The 15,081-nt window shown below is 47.7% G+C and overlaps 1 protein-coding gene across 1 annotated transcript in view; it reads left to right on the top strand.

Moving 5' to 3' along the window:
- Positions 1-15,081, top strand: part of LOC100687158 (cationic amino acid transporter 3-like) — a 65,793-nt gene that overhangs the window by 27,414 nt on the left and 23,298 nt on the right.

Here is a 15,081-nt window from a genome sequence, read left to right as displayed (position 1 = left end):
CCAGTGTTTTTCTATTGTATTGATATTTGAGGTCTGCCCTGAGAAGGAGGTACTTTCTTACTTGTGGAATTTCTCATGTTCCCAACAGGAAGTAGGTGACTCCAGACCTGCTAGAGGTAGGATTACTTATATATTTACTTGCTTATTTAAGATTCTTCTTTGAGGTACTGGTGCTAAAACTTTGTTAGAGCATCTAAGATATCTCAGTGAGAGAGAATGTACACCCCCAATGCGAAATAAAATGGACTGACACAGGAGGAATTAATAACAGGATAGGGATTGAGTCATCATCACTTTGGAGGGGAAGGTATTAGTAGAAACTGAAAGAGAGGTTTTGGTCAAGAGTTACTTCCTGGAGGAGGATGCTAATGGGGCAATTTGGTAAATAAAAGAGGGATAGATGAGTTGAAAAGGAAATAGGACAGTAATTCTAGGCTACATGGACCTTTAAGAGTAATGAAGGAATGACAGTCTTGTGAGGGATATGTTTTCACATTTGAAAAGAATTTATAAGCCAGGTTTGTATTGTCTATTGTGCCATGGAGCAAAATTTCTGAATCAGGAAGGGATGAGATATGATTCTCACAGCCACCTAGAGAATAGACAGAAGTATGTGGACAGATAGACTCTTTCTGGGAGACAGTTGTAGCAACTGCTACAGTCATGTAGATCCTGCTCTTCTAATGTGGTCCATGAACCAACAGCATGGGTGTCACCTGGGAGCTTGCTAGAAATGCAGCATCTTAGGCCCCAACCCAGACCTACTGAATCAGAAGCTGCATTTTCAAAAGGCTCCCAAGTGATTTATATGCTCATTTACGTTTGAGAAGCACTGGCCCAAGATGATTGATGATATCTGGGCTCAGATGAGCACTATAGAAGGTCTGACAACTTCAGAATTGGGAGCACAGAGGAGGGTCCTAGGCTGGGGAAATTGAATTTGGGGAAGAGAAAGAAGGGTGGGCCCTGGCTGCCCTCCTGTCTCCAGGCTTCCCACACCAGTCACTATGGCAGGGTTCGGCATTCTGCCCACTTTGGAACAATGCCTGTTGTGCCCTCGCAGGAGTCTATTTGGTCTTCAGGGGCTCTCCTGGGGCAAACATTGCATGAATCGGGACTGCTGCCCATTCTCTTACCCCTTCTTCATATGATGGCCTGAAAGGGACTGGGGAGGTCATTTTAGTCATGCCCACCTCAGGTTTGTGCTGAGGAGACTATGGAGGTTGTAGGGATGAAATAGGAGTTCTTCACTACCTGTCCTGGAAATTAATATACTTTCATCTTTCAAAAGCTTTAAGGAGACATCAGATGACAGATGACTGCATGAGGAATTATATCCTGGTAGGGACAAAAGTAATGCTTTTTAAGGGATTTTTTTATTATTCTTAGTGAATTAATAATAAGGTACATGAGACCTATAATTCCAGAGACGTAATGAGAGGCAATGGAACAATGTTACCAAGTGGGCATTTGAGAATTTTCCTAGGCTTTTAAGGGCTTGTTTACTTTATCTCTAATCAGAATGCGTGATTAAAGACAGGCCAATATTGAAGGAAAACAGATTGAGATTGAATATAAGGAAGAATATTCTGAGATTAGCAAGGTGAGGGTGCAGGCTATCTGGCCATATGCATGGCTGTCTCACTTGGGTTTGGAATGTTTCAGATGAGCTCCTGCCCAGAAACAGCAAAATGTACAAAATGAACTCTCAAAATACTTTTTTTTTTATCCCAAGAAATCTCCAGTCAACTTGTCAAGTGAAAGAGTGGGGTGGATGTGTGGTATATATAAAGTGGTAAGGAATGGGGATAATGAATGACAAAAGAGAAAGAACATTAGTGCATTGAAATCTGTCAAAAATTGTGATCAGGTTTTAGATTTAGGAGAATAAGTTGCATGTTAGGGCTCAAATAAGAGTTTTAGGTTTCCACATTCTTCCTCTCACCATGTATTTGTATTACCTCATTGATGAGATTTTAAAACCTCCTAAGGGAATCAGAACATCTCTGTTATGTATTACTTCTTTATATCTCCAGAACCCACAGAGTGATGATGATAATAGCTACTATTACTGAGTAGTCTACCCAAGCACTTTGCATAATCACCTATTTGATACAAAATCTGTAGGAGTTGAGTATTACTATGTTCACTTTACAAAAGATGAAACTAAAGCTAAGGAGGTGCAAAGTACAGTGAAGTAATTTGTGCAAAATGAGTAATGAAGCTAGGACTTGTACCAAGCTTGAGCAAAGCTCCTGCTGCTAACCCTTGAGCTATACTGTGCATGGAGTAGTAGCTCAGTAAGGGGTAGGTGATACTGAGACCTGATGGCATAGAGGCAATTAAAATACAGGGGATAATTCCAAATAATGAATAATGAAAAATCAATTTCTATTTGTGGCATGTAGTCAGAGACACTCTTCGTGACACATGCAGCTCATACCCAGATACTCTCTCCTTCACCTTCACTGTGCACCACCCTGCAGTCAGGAACTTGGAAAGGGCAAGAGGCTATCTAGTATATTGATAATTGAAAGTCCTGTGTGTGTGCCAGGTATATGGACATATGTTATTGAATTTGAGCGGGAATAAGCACCAAGGAACGGGGTACATTTTTCTCGGTAGGCCTAGTATGTTTAGCTATAGTATGTGTGCCTCTGTGTGGTGTGCATGTGTGTGTGCACATGTGCACAATTCCTGAAGGAGTTCAACCAGCTATAAGGAACTAGCTGCCTTCCCTCCTGTTGCTTCCAAGTCTGGCTTGGAAGGTTCAGGAACTGAAAGCGCAATGTGCGCAAGGAACGAGAGAAGAGACAGACACAAACTACTGTGGGGATCAGGGGACCAACGCAAAGCCTTCAAAAGTTCCAAGCTCATAGAGGCTGCTGCTTTTATTAGGTGCATTGATGAACACTGCGTGTTGAAAGAGAGATCTCTACATTAGATAAGTCGGGTAATACAAAGAGGCAGGCTGGAAATAACTTCTAACAAACATCCCTCCCACAGAGAGTGCATAAGGAAGTTTCAAGAATGATGAACAGTCCAGTCTGGTGTTCCAGTTGGTTGCATCCTGCGTTCAGGATTTACTTTTCTTTCCTAGGTACAAACCTCTCTTTTTCAGGCCATGGGGTGCATTTCTCGGGATTACATATTAAAAGCCTCTTTTCTTGGATCTATTTATGATACAGTAGGCCTGTTTCCCACACCTTCCCTGGCCCTGGTTTGTGTGTTTGTACCAAATCCTGATAGTAACATTTCATCTACTTTCAAGGGAACCTCAATGAGTTTCCGGGAAGTTTATGGCTAAGATTCTGGGCTGCTTTGGAGCCCCTATACGTCAGCTACTATCTGGAGAGGTTTGCAGAGAAAGAGAAACAGCAGCCACAAGTCAATCCCCTCTTGACTTTTCTTTCTAGCCTAATACACAGTCGTCCTTGAATGTTCACCACGCATGTAACCACTTCTCCTCTCCTAGAACCCCCTCATATAAGGTACTAAGAGAAGTTATTTTATTTACATCTTTGCTTCCAAGTGAGACTATTTCAGCCATCCCAAAAAGAGGAGAATTAAAAATTATATTAATTAAGGAACCTAGAGTTGAGATTGTGAGAAATTGGTCACTTGTGAAACTAAATGCATAGAAAGCAATGAGCTTTGGCAGAAGCAAGGATGGTAAAAGGAGTTGAATGTCTCTGTTACTTCTTTAGAAAACCTGAAGCCAAGCTCCTGGAAGCAGGAGACAGGATGACCTATATACATGGTTTGAAGGCAAATACAGCACAGGAACCACCCCTCCTCCACCTTCCAATGCCAGTGCTGGGGAGACTGTTTTATGAGGGATTTCTATAACAAACTTTACTTTACCTCTGATGTTTCACAGCATTTCTTGTCCAGAGAAAGAGGAAATATAGATATATATTGGTACATTGTCTCTACAGATCGGATAGAGGAAAGTTGACTATGGAGATGGGAGAAGGAGATGTTTCTCCCTTTTACTCTCTCATGATGGACAGTTCAACATCAAATAATGCCCAAAGTCAAGAAGTCCTTCCCAGTTAGCTACATCTTTTCCTTTGGAGTTCCATCCTTTCAATCTCTGACTACTGAAACCTTACACAATCATCATAGTCCAATTTAAATGTTACTTCTTGTATACACCTTTCTGGATAATTCCACATCAGAAGCAATTTATTCCCTTTGATCTTCTTTAGCCCTTTGTGTCAATCTACCATGGCTGTCTCCACACACTGTCTTCAGTTGTAGTCACTCTGTGTCTGTCTTCCCCATGTCCTTTACTCAACTGTAAGCTTTTGGAGTGGGGAGACTGTGCACTGTATATTTTTATATTCTCTCCAAAGGGCTTAACACAGAGCTAAAGAATTGTTAAATAACTTTCATGTGTGGTATATAGTTGTAGGAAAAGAGGCTATGGGTAGAGATGTAGAAATAGAGGCTCATGAATATTAAGGATATTGTTAATATAGGTCTGGACATGATACTTTCAGGTATAGATCAAATTACAAGGAAATTTTTATTCATCCGGTGGATTTATTCCCATATATTTATTCATCATTCTATTATTCAAATATAGAACTTTTCATACTGGGAAATAGACAATAAGAAAAAAAAAAGAGTTCAAATGATTACAGAGTATGATGAGCACCAGAAGGAAATAAACAGAGTCTTGTGATAAAGAATGACAGGGAATTTTCTTTAGATAGGGAGGATAGGAAAGGCTTTTATGGTCACTGTCATATATTTACCCTACTATGATTATGACTTAATTCAATTTCTAATATGAAGAGCAATAATAATAAAATCAGTAACAGAATGAGGAAAACAGCCTTCCCATCAGGGGGCATGTTTGTCAACCCAACCTTAGGTTTGGTTCTATCTTTGGTCCAAGTTCCTAACCTCCCCACTGGCTTGGGAAGAGGATAAATCAGGGCCCTCCCTTGCCCCAGAACAGACCCTGCCCCTTCTTCTCCAGCTTAGGATTCAAGAAACAAAGCAGGAGTTAAAAGCTTTAATCTTGCTAGAGACTTGGAGACAGATCAAGGCAGAGGCCTCTGAAGTAAAGCCCCAGGATATGAGGAGCTGGGGAAGAGATGGAGACAGAAGTTCACAGAGAGACTAACTGCTGTCACAGAGACTCCCTCTCACCTCCCACTTCAGTCTCAGTTGGCTCTGGGCTCTATATTTCCTGGGGGAGCTGCTCAGGGTTTGGGGCTTTTGTAGGGGAGATATCCCCTGAGTGACTTTAGAGCCCCCCACCCGCCATCCGCATCATTCTTGGATCCCTGCTCTAAGGCTGAAGACAACCCAAGCTGTGAGGAGCAGGCAGTCTGCCGGTATCCCAGCTGCCTCAGCCAGCTCTGTCATTACCAGGGCCTTCTTTTGACTACTTTCCTGCCTCCTTCTTCTAGCACAAGTTGGTAGCATTAGTTTTCGTCTCTTGCAGAGCAAGGGTCACATTAGAAAAGGCTTGGGAGAGTGTAACAGGAATCTAAGACTGGTAACTGGAACTATTACACCCATAACCCTTTCCTGAGCCCTGCCTCCTGTTGGTATAACATGTTTTGGTCCATAGTTCAAGGCAAATGGTTCACCTTCTCACAAGGGCCTTGGCCTCGGTGGAGTTGGGACAATGTTCTACACATTCACTCCCTCTACTCTTGCTTCTTCAGTCTTTTGATTCTCTGCCTGCAACCTCCCCCTCTCTCCCTTCCTCCCTCCTTGTCACTCCTCTCCACCTCATGCCTGCTCAGCTCTTCCTGCCTTCTATCTGTGTCATACTGCTTCTCTTTTTCCTCTCAACCTTCTTCATCTATAATTCCAATTTTGAAAAGATGGGGAAATGAGTTTTAAGGGCAGTATCTGTGAGTGTGCCTTGGACACAGCAAGAGGCATGGTGGTCAGACATCAGGAAAAACCTGATAGGCACTAACAAAGTGTCCTAAGTGCCTCCTGACCCATCTTCCCTATTAGATGGGGCTGAGGTGCAAAGCACAGATTTAAATAAAATTGGTTAGGGATCCCTGGGTGGCTCAGCGGTTTGGCGCCTGCCTTTGGCCCAGGGCGCGATCCTGGAGTCCTGGGATCGAGTCCCGCATCGGGCTCCCGGCATGGAGCCTGCTTCTCCCTCTCCCTGTGTCTCTGCCTCTCTCTCTCTCTCTCTGTATGTGTGTGTGTGTGTCTATCATGAATAAATAAATAAATCTTTAAAAAAATAAAAATAAAATAAAATAAAATTGGTTAGGTTAAGGGTCAAGAAGCCCTCTTTGCCTGATGTCTAGCCTTAACAATATCCTAAGTATGAGAAATCACTGGCAAGTGGGAGAAGATCCATCTGGGGACTGGGTGTCCTCAAGTTCATCCTCTCTTCAGTCATAAGAAAAGTGGAGCCGTCCACTACTTCCACAAGTTCACAGTTAACCTCATGAGTTAACTTGGCTTTTAAGAAGCAATTTTGTTATATCAGCCACATAGAACTATAGAACTCTTAAAGGTGATAGTTAAATTAATGATTACCTAGGAGTCCAACTAATTTTTATGTTGTTCAAGAAATCATATGTCCCTAGGCTCCCATTATTATCCCAACTGAGTGACAAGCATGAAGATTGTGTACACGTGAGCTATTGTAGCAATTTCTCTGAAATTTACCTCAAGTTGTCCAGCTTAGGCAAACAGCAAATGTTCAAAAACAGTTCATTGGAACTACAATTTAACATCCAAGAAGGTGTTACTGAAGCATAATTTTTCTCTCTAAAATCATCCTCATTTCCAAAGAGAGCCAAATTCAGACTACCTCGTTTGAAAAATAGGTCCAGTTTTAACAAAGCTGGCCTAATTATTTACATAAGCTCAGCAAGAATCGTGATTGACCTTATAAATTCTTTCAAACCTGCTTTGCTGGAACCCTTCAGAAGGAATCTCTAGATTGAACCTCTTAAGGCTAGAAGCCAAGCCTGCCATCAGACTTAACTGCAATACTTGTAGATTTGGGTGAATTCCCCTTCCCCAGGTCCCCCCAATATCCTGAGGTTTCCTATACCTGCCAGCAAGTGACATTCTTTCCTCACCTCATAAGACTTCTGGGAACTGTGTAAGCCAACATTTCCAAGGGGCTTTATTGACTCTAAAAAATAACCTTAGCCCCTTAAAGCTATCTGGTCCTATCTGAATCTATGTATGTCTCTCTCAAACATGACATTCCAGTCAAATCCTTGGTAAAGTAACCAGTGTTTCCAATGGTGTCCTTTTACAAGAACAAATTCTTATTGAACTTCTGCAAACAACTGTAATTGTCATAAAAGTAAGAATACTCACAAGAGTTTCTGAACTCTGGAGGGTTCAGGTGGAGAGAAATGTTAAAGGTTTCAATTTGTTCACAAAGGAATATTTTATCATGTTTCTGTACGCCATAGATATCTTAAGAGAAAGTCTCTTTAAATCTGACAGAGCCCGCATAGAAAACTGGCAATGTTTCAGAGTCACAAAAATCATAAGCATCTTCCTCAATTCATTCATCCCCATGTTACTAATTCTTGTTCTGTTTGAATGCAGCTTTTGCATTAGTTGCAGAAAACTTTACCTGGTTTAGTTTTATGATTTTAAAGATATAAAAAATTCTGTATTTGTCAAAAGTCCTTTCCGTGAATCTCCTTCAAGAGGAAATTCATTTTGCAAAAGTGTTAGAATAATAAATGTAAGAAACAGAAGACTCAAAAATGGACATGATCCAAGATCTGATGACAGTTCACTATAATGCAGTTGATGAGGAAATCTGGTTATTTCCGTGACATTCAACATTTCATAATTAGAATGTCAAGCGAGGACAGCCCCAGTGGCGCAACAGTTTAGCGCCGCCTGCAGCCTGGGGTGTGATCCTGGAGGCCTCGGGATCGAGTCCCACGTCGGGCTCCCTGCATGGGGCCTGCTTCTCCCTCTGCCTGTGTCTCTGCCTCTCTCTCTCTGTGTGTGTGTCAATGAATAAATAAATAAAATCTTTTAAAAAATAGAATGTCAAGTGATAAACCTATACCAGGACATACCAAAATCCAATTTCAGTTGCCCATTGCTCCAAAGCCAATACTCAAGAGAGAAATTTCGATCGGAAAGGAGTATGAGCTTTATTCAGGAGCCTGGCCACCTGGGAAGAAGGGGGACTCTTGCCCAAAGGCCAACTCTGAGTTTTCTGTCTGACCCTTGGGTTATTAAAGGAGCTGAGGGCAGTTAATCAGTAAAGGGAATACAGTGGTCCATAACATTTATTGATTACATGCACTTGATGGTATCAGCTACAAATATTATCTCAGCACTGGGAGGTTGTACAGGGGGGTCTGGTTCTCAGGTGCATGTGAGGCTGGCAGGTGGGGGTGTTATGCAACTGTCTCTGGGTTCTTTTTCATGAGTGCAAAAGGGCTCTGCTGTTTTCTGGGAGAGGATGTATGATCTACAAGGATACAGAGAAAGGTTAGTTAATCAATCATGGGGGCTCAGGATGCTGGCTAAAGCTTGAAGAATAGGAGGATGATTGTCTCTGACAGGGCTCCACCCGCGGTAGTTAGCACTTCATGTCCTTTTGATGCAAGGGCTCAGTGCTCCATTGTGAACACTTGGGCCGTGGTCAGCTATATTAAACGTTACTATGGAAAACTCAAACTGCAAATAGGTAAGAGACATGATGGACCAGGAAGGGTGGGGGCAGGGTTGAAGCAGAGGATTCATCTGGAGCCAGCCAAGCCAGATTCAAGTTTCCTGAGGTGTGCACAACTGAAGGCCTGAGGCTGAAGGAGGCTGGGTTTCTGTTTCAGCGACAGTAGGACCAGAAGAGTGTTGGGGAGACACTCACCACAGGGGCTGGGTAATGGAATGGAGTAGATTTCCACAGGTGGACATATTGATGATGGAAAGTTTACCTGTCTTCTAACCCCCACGAAATTACTAGGTAAATTTTATTAAGTTCTCCCTACAGCTGAAAGAATTGAGGTTCAGAGATGTTATATCAAGTGCCCAGGGTAACACAGCATAATAAAAGGCAAAGACAGGACTTGAAGTCAGGTCCCTGGCTCCTGAGCTCTTGCTCTTCCCACCTCACCACTGTGCAGAGGTCATTTTTTTGTAATGTGTCTGACTCACTTCAGGCCTGGGGGTGGGGGGTGAGGTGGGGGTGTGGCAGGTAGGTGCTCAAAAGTGTGTGTTGTATAAAAAAATGAGTTATCTCTGCAGGTTGTACTTCCATAGCGTGGGCCACAGTCCTAGAGACTCAGGAGGCAGGGAGGGGAGAGAGCAGAGGAGCTCCAGTGTGGGCCTAGAAACATGAAATAGGTGTTCTGTGGGTTTCCCTGCTTTCCCCTGGACTTTCTACCCTCTAGACTCTAGAGGTCTGGGCTCTGGGTCCTCAGAAGGAAGGAATAGAGTGGTATGTGTGCACAGGTGTGTTTGATGAGTGTATGAGAGTATGTAAATCTGGGTGTGCAGGACTGCATGTAAATGTGAGAGTTTGTGAGGGTGTGTCTTTGTGTTGCACACATGTGAGAATGTTTGTGACATATGGGTGTGTATATGTCTGTATTTTGAGGGTATGTGTCTGTGTGTATATATGAGTGTGAGCATCTGTGTGTATCTGCCTGTGTGCATGTATGTGCTGTCACAGGGGAGCCTGAAGATTCAGAACTGAAGATGTCTTTGATTTGATTTGTGCCCATTTCCCCCAGGTTTGAGGCTATGATAGGGTGGGGGGAGGGGGAGCCAGAAGAGGGAGGCTGTGAGTCCTGGGGGTGGGGGATGGGAGCCTGAGCAGGGGGTGCCTCTGCCCTGCCAGGCACAGGGGGAGGGCATCAGGGTCCCGGGTCTGAGGCTGGGTGCAGACTGGGGCCTGAGGCCTGCACTCAGGGCTGCATAGGAAGGGCTCAGAGGCCCAGCTCTGACCAGGGAGGGCCATAAAGAGAGGGGGCCAGGGTGAGAAGGAGGCCAGAAAGTGGGGGTCCAGGCCTGCTCTCTCCCTGCCCCTACAGCCAGGATCTGGGGATGAGGGCACCGGGCTGCAAGTCCTAACTCTAGGCTCCCCTCATTTAGCCTGAGGGCCTCAGGGTCCCCAGAAGGCCTCATGTGCCACCTTCTGAGGCTGCGATGACCTGAATCACAGTGAAGATTTCTGTCTCTAGTCAGAACTTCCCAGACAGGTCCAGAGCAAGTCCTTATTTCCGGAAGCTTCCGTCAAGCCATGTATGCATCCTAACTGAATTTCACACAAGCTGAGGCTGTCAGACCTCTTATGCTGGAAAGTTCTTATTGAGTCCAACTCATATCCTCTTTTTGCACATTATTCCCTATAAGTCCAGGCTGAGTTTGTGAAATTGGAGCCCAGCTCCCCCACCTCCCAAGCACTGGAGTAGTTTCTTCTGGATAGGGAAGTGGGTCAGAGTGTAGGGACTCTGACAGGATGTGGGGTAAAGCCTGGCGGGTCACAGGTGGGTCAGACCTTTCCTGGGCAGGAGGGTGGTGATCAGCAGGGCAGATCCAGAGCAGGGAGCTCAGAGACCACCAGCTTTCCCTCTGTTTCCCGTGTCTCCACAGCCAGTGCCAGGGAACAACACAGAGGCTGTGGTGGGAGGGACCGGATTAGAGCAGGGGAAGTGCTTCCCTGCCTGCAGCTTCCAGGGGCCCCTGGACACACAGGGCACAGAGCAAATGAGGGATGGAGAGAAGCTCCTCTGGCAGCTCAGGAGGGAGGAGCAGAGGGCAGGGCTGGGGGAGTCTGAGGAGCAGAGGGTGTGGGTGCCGAGGCCGGGTGTGCACAGCAGGCGTGTGCGGCCCGCGGGTCTGTGCTGCGGGGTTCACAGTCCTTGTGCCCAGTTCTGTGTGTGAGCAGGTATCACCCGGGGCAGGGGTGGCTGTGACATCAGGTTATCGAAGCCCAGGGCTGCGAGCTGCCTTCCCACTGGGCCTACAGGGTGTGCTTTGCTTTTAGGAGCAGCTGTGGGCGCCCAGGGAAGACCCCTGGGTTGGGAATGGAGCCCGCGTGGGCTCCAGGGCTGGCTCTAGTGACCAGCGGGGCCCCTGGAGGCATCACCTCTGGGAGCTGCGCTGCCACCTGCTGTCCAAGCATAAAGGAAAAGCCAGGTGGCCCTTGTGTGCCAGCAGCCCCTGGGCTGGGGCCAGGAAGGGAAGGGGCTGCCGCGGGGGTCAGGGACGCCGGTGGGGAGGGCGGCAGGAGGGCTTCCCTGAACTCGGAACTGCCTGGGTTCTCGCTGGAGCCCCGACTCCCCAGGCTGGGCGGCGCCCCCCTCTCTCAGCGCCCAGGGCCCAGGGCGGGCTGTGCGGGGAGCGCCCTTCTCTGCCGCCCTCTGGTGGCCGCGGAGCGCGTCGCAGGCCGCTGCGGAGAAGGTTCCGATCGCGCCCCCAGGGTCTCGTCCCTCGCCCCCTGGTGGAAGTTCCGTGTATGAGAAGAAGCCTTCTGTGATCCTCCAACCTCCTTTCCCCCTGGCTTCTGGAAGCACTCACCACCTCCTAAAGGCTGCGATAGCCTTCCTGAGATTTAATCCTGTTTGCCCTTGCCTGAGGTTTGCTCTTGGGGATGTGTGGTGGAGAGAAGGGGCTGAAATAAAGATATTGAGCAGAGAGAGCAATTTGTCTTCCTCCTTGGGTCCCATCTGCAATTTTAGCTTCCAAGAGTCTTTAGGAAGTTTCAAAGAAAGATGGCAGGGCTAGTGACATTCCTGGAGAACATGGGTCTGGAGCCGACCAGGCATGATGAGTCTGGGCTTCTGTGCATTTGCCCCTGAGCTCAGCCCATCAGCCTCAGCAGGGAGACGGATGGGCAGGAGCCAGGAGGCAGGAGGCAGGGATGCTGGAGGAGATGGCAGATGGACAGATGCTGACAGGACTCCTTATCTCTAGCTCTGGGATCCGCTCTTTGGGGATCACCTTTACAATGTGCAGTGCAGCTATCCACATACTTACCAGAGGCACATTTTTGTCCTTTAGGGTGGATCTAATTTTGGAAAATTGCCAAGGTTTTCCTGAGGCTGCTGAGGACCCAAGAGGGAAGGTGTCCTGCCCCCCAGAAGCTCCCTGAGAGCTGGGAAGAGCAGGCTGACAGCCAGAGAAGACGCACAGGGCTCTAGGAACTCCTTCAGCAACTATGTGTGAGTGGAGTGAGTCAAGGGCAACTGGACCAGGAAGACACAGAGGTCTAGAAGGTTTCCAAGGAGACAAGGAGATTGATACTCAGTAGCAAGGAGCAGGAACATGGAGAGGAAGAGGATCAGAGAAGTCAGAGCTCTCAGAAAGTGCATGACCTTGGGGGAGGGAATGTGAGCCTTGGAAAGAGATGAGTAGGAAATATGTGTGTGTGTGTGTGTGTGTGTGTGTGTGTGTGTCTCCTTCTAGTATTTACCAACCCTAGCTCTAAGGAAATCCTTTCCAAATCTATCCTAAATTGCTTTTGCTGTAACTAAGCCCATCTCTCTAGTGGAGGTAGTTTCTAAAGTCTGGGATCTAGTTCAGTGTGTCCCATCAGATGTACGTCCATGGGGAAGGTGGTGGGTAAAGGGTAGAACTTAGAGAAGAAATGTGATTACCCAGTTCCTGGCTTTAATTACATGGAAGCACTGGCCATTCAGAACTTTATTATACTTCTAACTGTTCAATGGGTTTTGGATGGATCTGGTGGATTTACTCCCAGGTCTTTCTGCAGGACTTCTCTGGAAGGTTCCGTCTGCACCCTCCCTCCTGCTGCTACAGAGACTCCCTGGGCTCCAGCTGTAACCACACAGCTGGCCTCTGGGACCTTCACATGTGGCTGACAGAGCCGGGGGCGGGGAGAACAGTTCTCCTTTAGGTTGCTTGGGTTAATGTTCTCAGGGTCTCCCCTGGCCCTGAGGGGAGCTGGGGGAGCTGGTCTCTGCAGAGCCCTGAGAAAGCCTGAGGGAAGAGGCGGGGGCCAGCTTGCTGTGCTGTCTTAGGTCTTCACATACTTGTCTGGGTGCTTCATCCCTGGTCCCTTATAACCTAGATTCAAGAGTGTACATTGGCCTCAAGGTCTCTATTCTCTGCCTCAGTTTCTCTTAAGCAGGTTTCATATGTGTATTACGGGGGACCTTTTAGTGAGGAGCTGCTTGAAAGCATGGATGGTGACTGCTCAGAGGTTGTCTACACTGAATCCAAAATAATGGACAGCAGTAGGTTATTTTGCTCCCACTGTGCAGGGGGCTTCCTTAGCTCTCAATGCAGACAGCCCCAGGCCTTCCCTCCCCTCCCTCTCCTCCATGGGATTCCTAACCAGGCTGTCCCACACCTTCACCAGAGCTGGTCAGCCTCCCTTGCCTGCCTGCCTCAGTTTCTCTTTCTCCTTATCCCCCACACCCCAGCACTGGGTGTGCCAGGCCGCATGAACTCAGACATTAGGGCTGAGCTCAGGCCTCCTTTGATGGAGGCATTCTGGGGAGGGGAGGGCAGGGGAGGCCTGTCCATATCCACGTAGGGCTCCTGGAACCCCCAGGTGGGCACAGGAGGGAGCCTGGGGCAGCCCTGGCAGCAGCCTGGCCCTGTCAGCTCTCTGGGCCCATCCAGTAGCAGCAGGTCCTGAGAGGGGCCCGGGCTCAGCAGGAGCCAGGAGGGAGGGCAGAGGCTCCTGGAGCCACTCTGCAGCCCCCTCCCTGGCCTGGCTCCCCCTCCTGCTGCACACCTGCCTCCTTCTCTCTCCCTGTCTGCTCCCCACCTCCTCCCTGCAGCCCTGGCTTCTTCCTTCCATCTTGGCCTCCTTCACCTTCACCTCTGTCAGCAGATATGTCTGTCTCAGGGCCTGTCTGTCTGACTCCAGATGTTCTGTGGTCTGAGGTTTCCCAGGACTGGGTCTGCCCTCAGCTCCTCCCTCTGGCTGTCCCCCTGCCTGTGTCCCTCCCTCAGGGTCTGGGGGTCTCTCTTCCCCTCACATCTGTGTGAGTCTCACCCTGGGAGCCTGTCAGTGTCTCCCCCTGCATGTCCTGCTGTCTGTCTCCTGTGCTGCCTCCTTCATTCCTGGTCCCTCTCTGCCTTCCCTTCCATCTCTCTTCCTTGCTTCTCTTATCTCTGTCTCTTTTGGCCTCTTCTCCTGTCTCTGTCCCACACCATTGCCTCCTCTCCTCTTCCTTCCTCCCACTCCTCTAGGTTCAGACATTTCATGTGACATCAGCTAGGGGAGAGGATTCTAACTGCCAGTTTCTGTACTCCTCCAGGAGACCCTTATGCCACAACCTTGCATCCTTTCCATTCCCTCAGCTCAGAACCAGTTGTCTTCCTTACCTGGTGATAGTCTAGGGCCCTGGCCTGTCCCCAGCCTCCCACCCTCTCCCCAGCAGACAGTAAGTAGCACAGGGAGAAGGGGAAGGGATTGCTCTGGGGACCAGATGCAGGACACAGACCCTCCCCTGCACCTGCCCTTCTTTCCCTCAAGCAGAGTCACATCTGGAACAATCCCAGCTTGAGGCAGGGAAGACCGCCTAGGACCCTGGGAACAGGCACAGATCACACACCCAGCTGCCCCTCCCCTACTGTCCTGTCATCACAGCCCTCCTGCCAATCCTGCCAGGCCCCTTTGCCTCTAGGAATCCTGGCTCTGTGGTCTGGGCTGGGCCAATCCTGGCTCTGTGGTCAGGGCCCCTGGTCCCTGCATCCTGGAGATGTGTTAGGGTGGGGGCAGTGGAATCTGTAGGTTTTCCTCAGGTGGAGGTTCTTCCTGAGATCTGAGATCTGGGGAACTTCTTTCTGTTCCAAGATCAATGCTATCTCTTTGTATAGTTAATAAAGATTCTGTCTTTTTAGGGATCTACTGCTACCCTTCTCTCCCCTTCCTCTGCTTCCACCCCAGTCTTAAAGCACACAATTTAGGGTTTAGTAGAATCTCAACCACAGTATCAAGTAGAGGCAGTGGTGCCCCCTTTCCTTGAGACCCATGGCTTCTTGGGCCCATCACATGTGCATTCAGCTCTGGGTGTCTAAGTAGAAACTACCTTCTCCATCTCTGAGAAGTCTTTCCTCTCTTTCAAAATTAATGTTCCAGAAAGGAGCAGGCACCTTCTTTTGGTCACTGTTTCA

The sequence above is a fragment of the Canis lupus genome, chromosome 27, assembly GCF_011100685.1.
Source record: "Canis lupus familiaris isolate Mischka breed German Shepherd chromosome 27, alternate assembly UU_Cfam_GSD_1.0, whole genome shotgun sequence".
NCBI lineage: Eukaryota > Metazoa > Chordata > Mammalia > Carnivora > Canidae > Canis > Canis lupus.
This window is presented reverse-complemented; position numbering and strand designations above follow the sequence as displayed.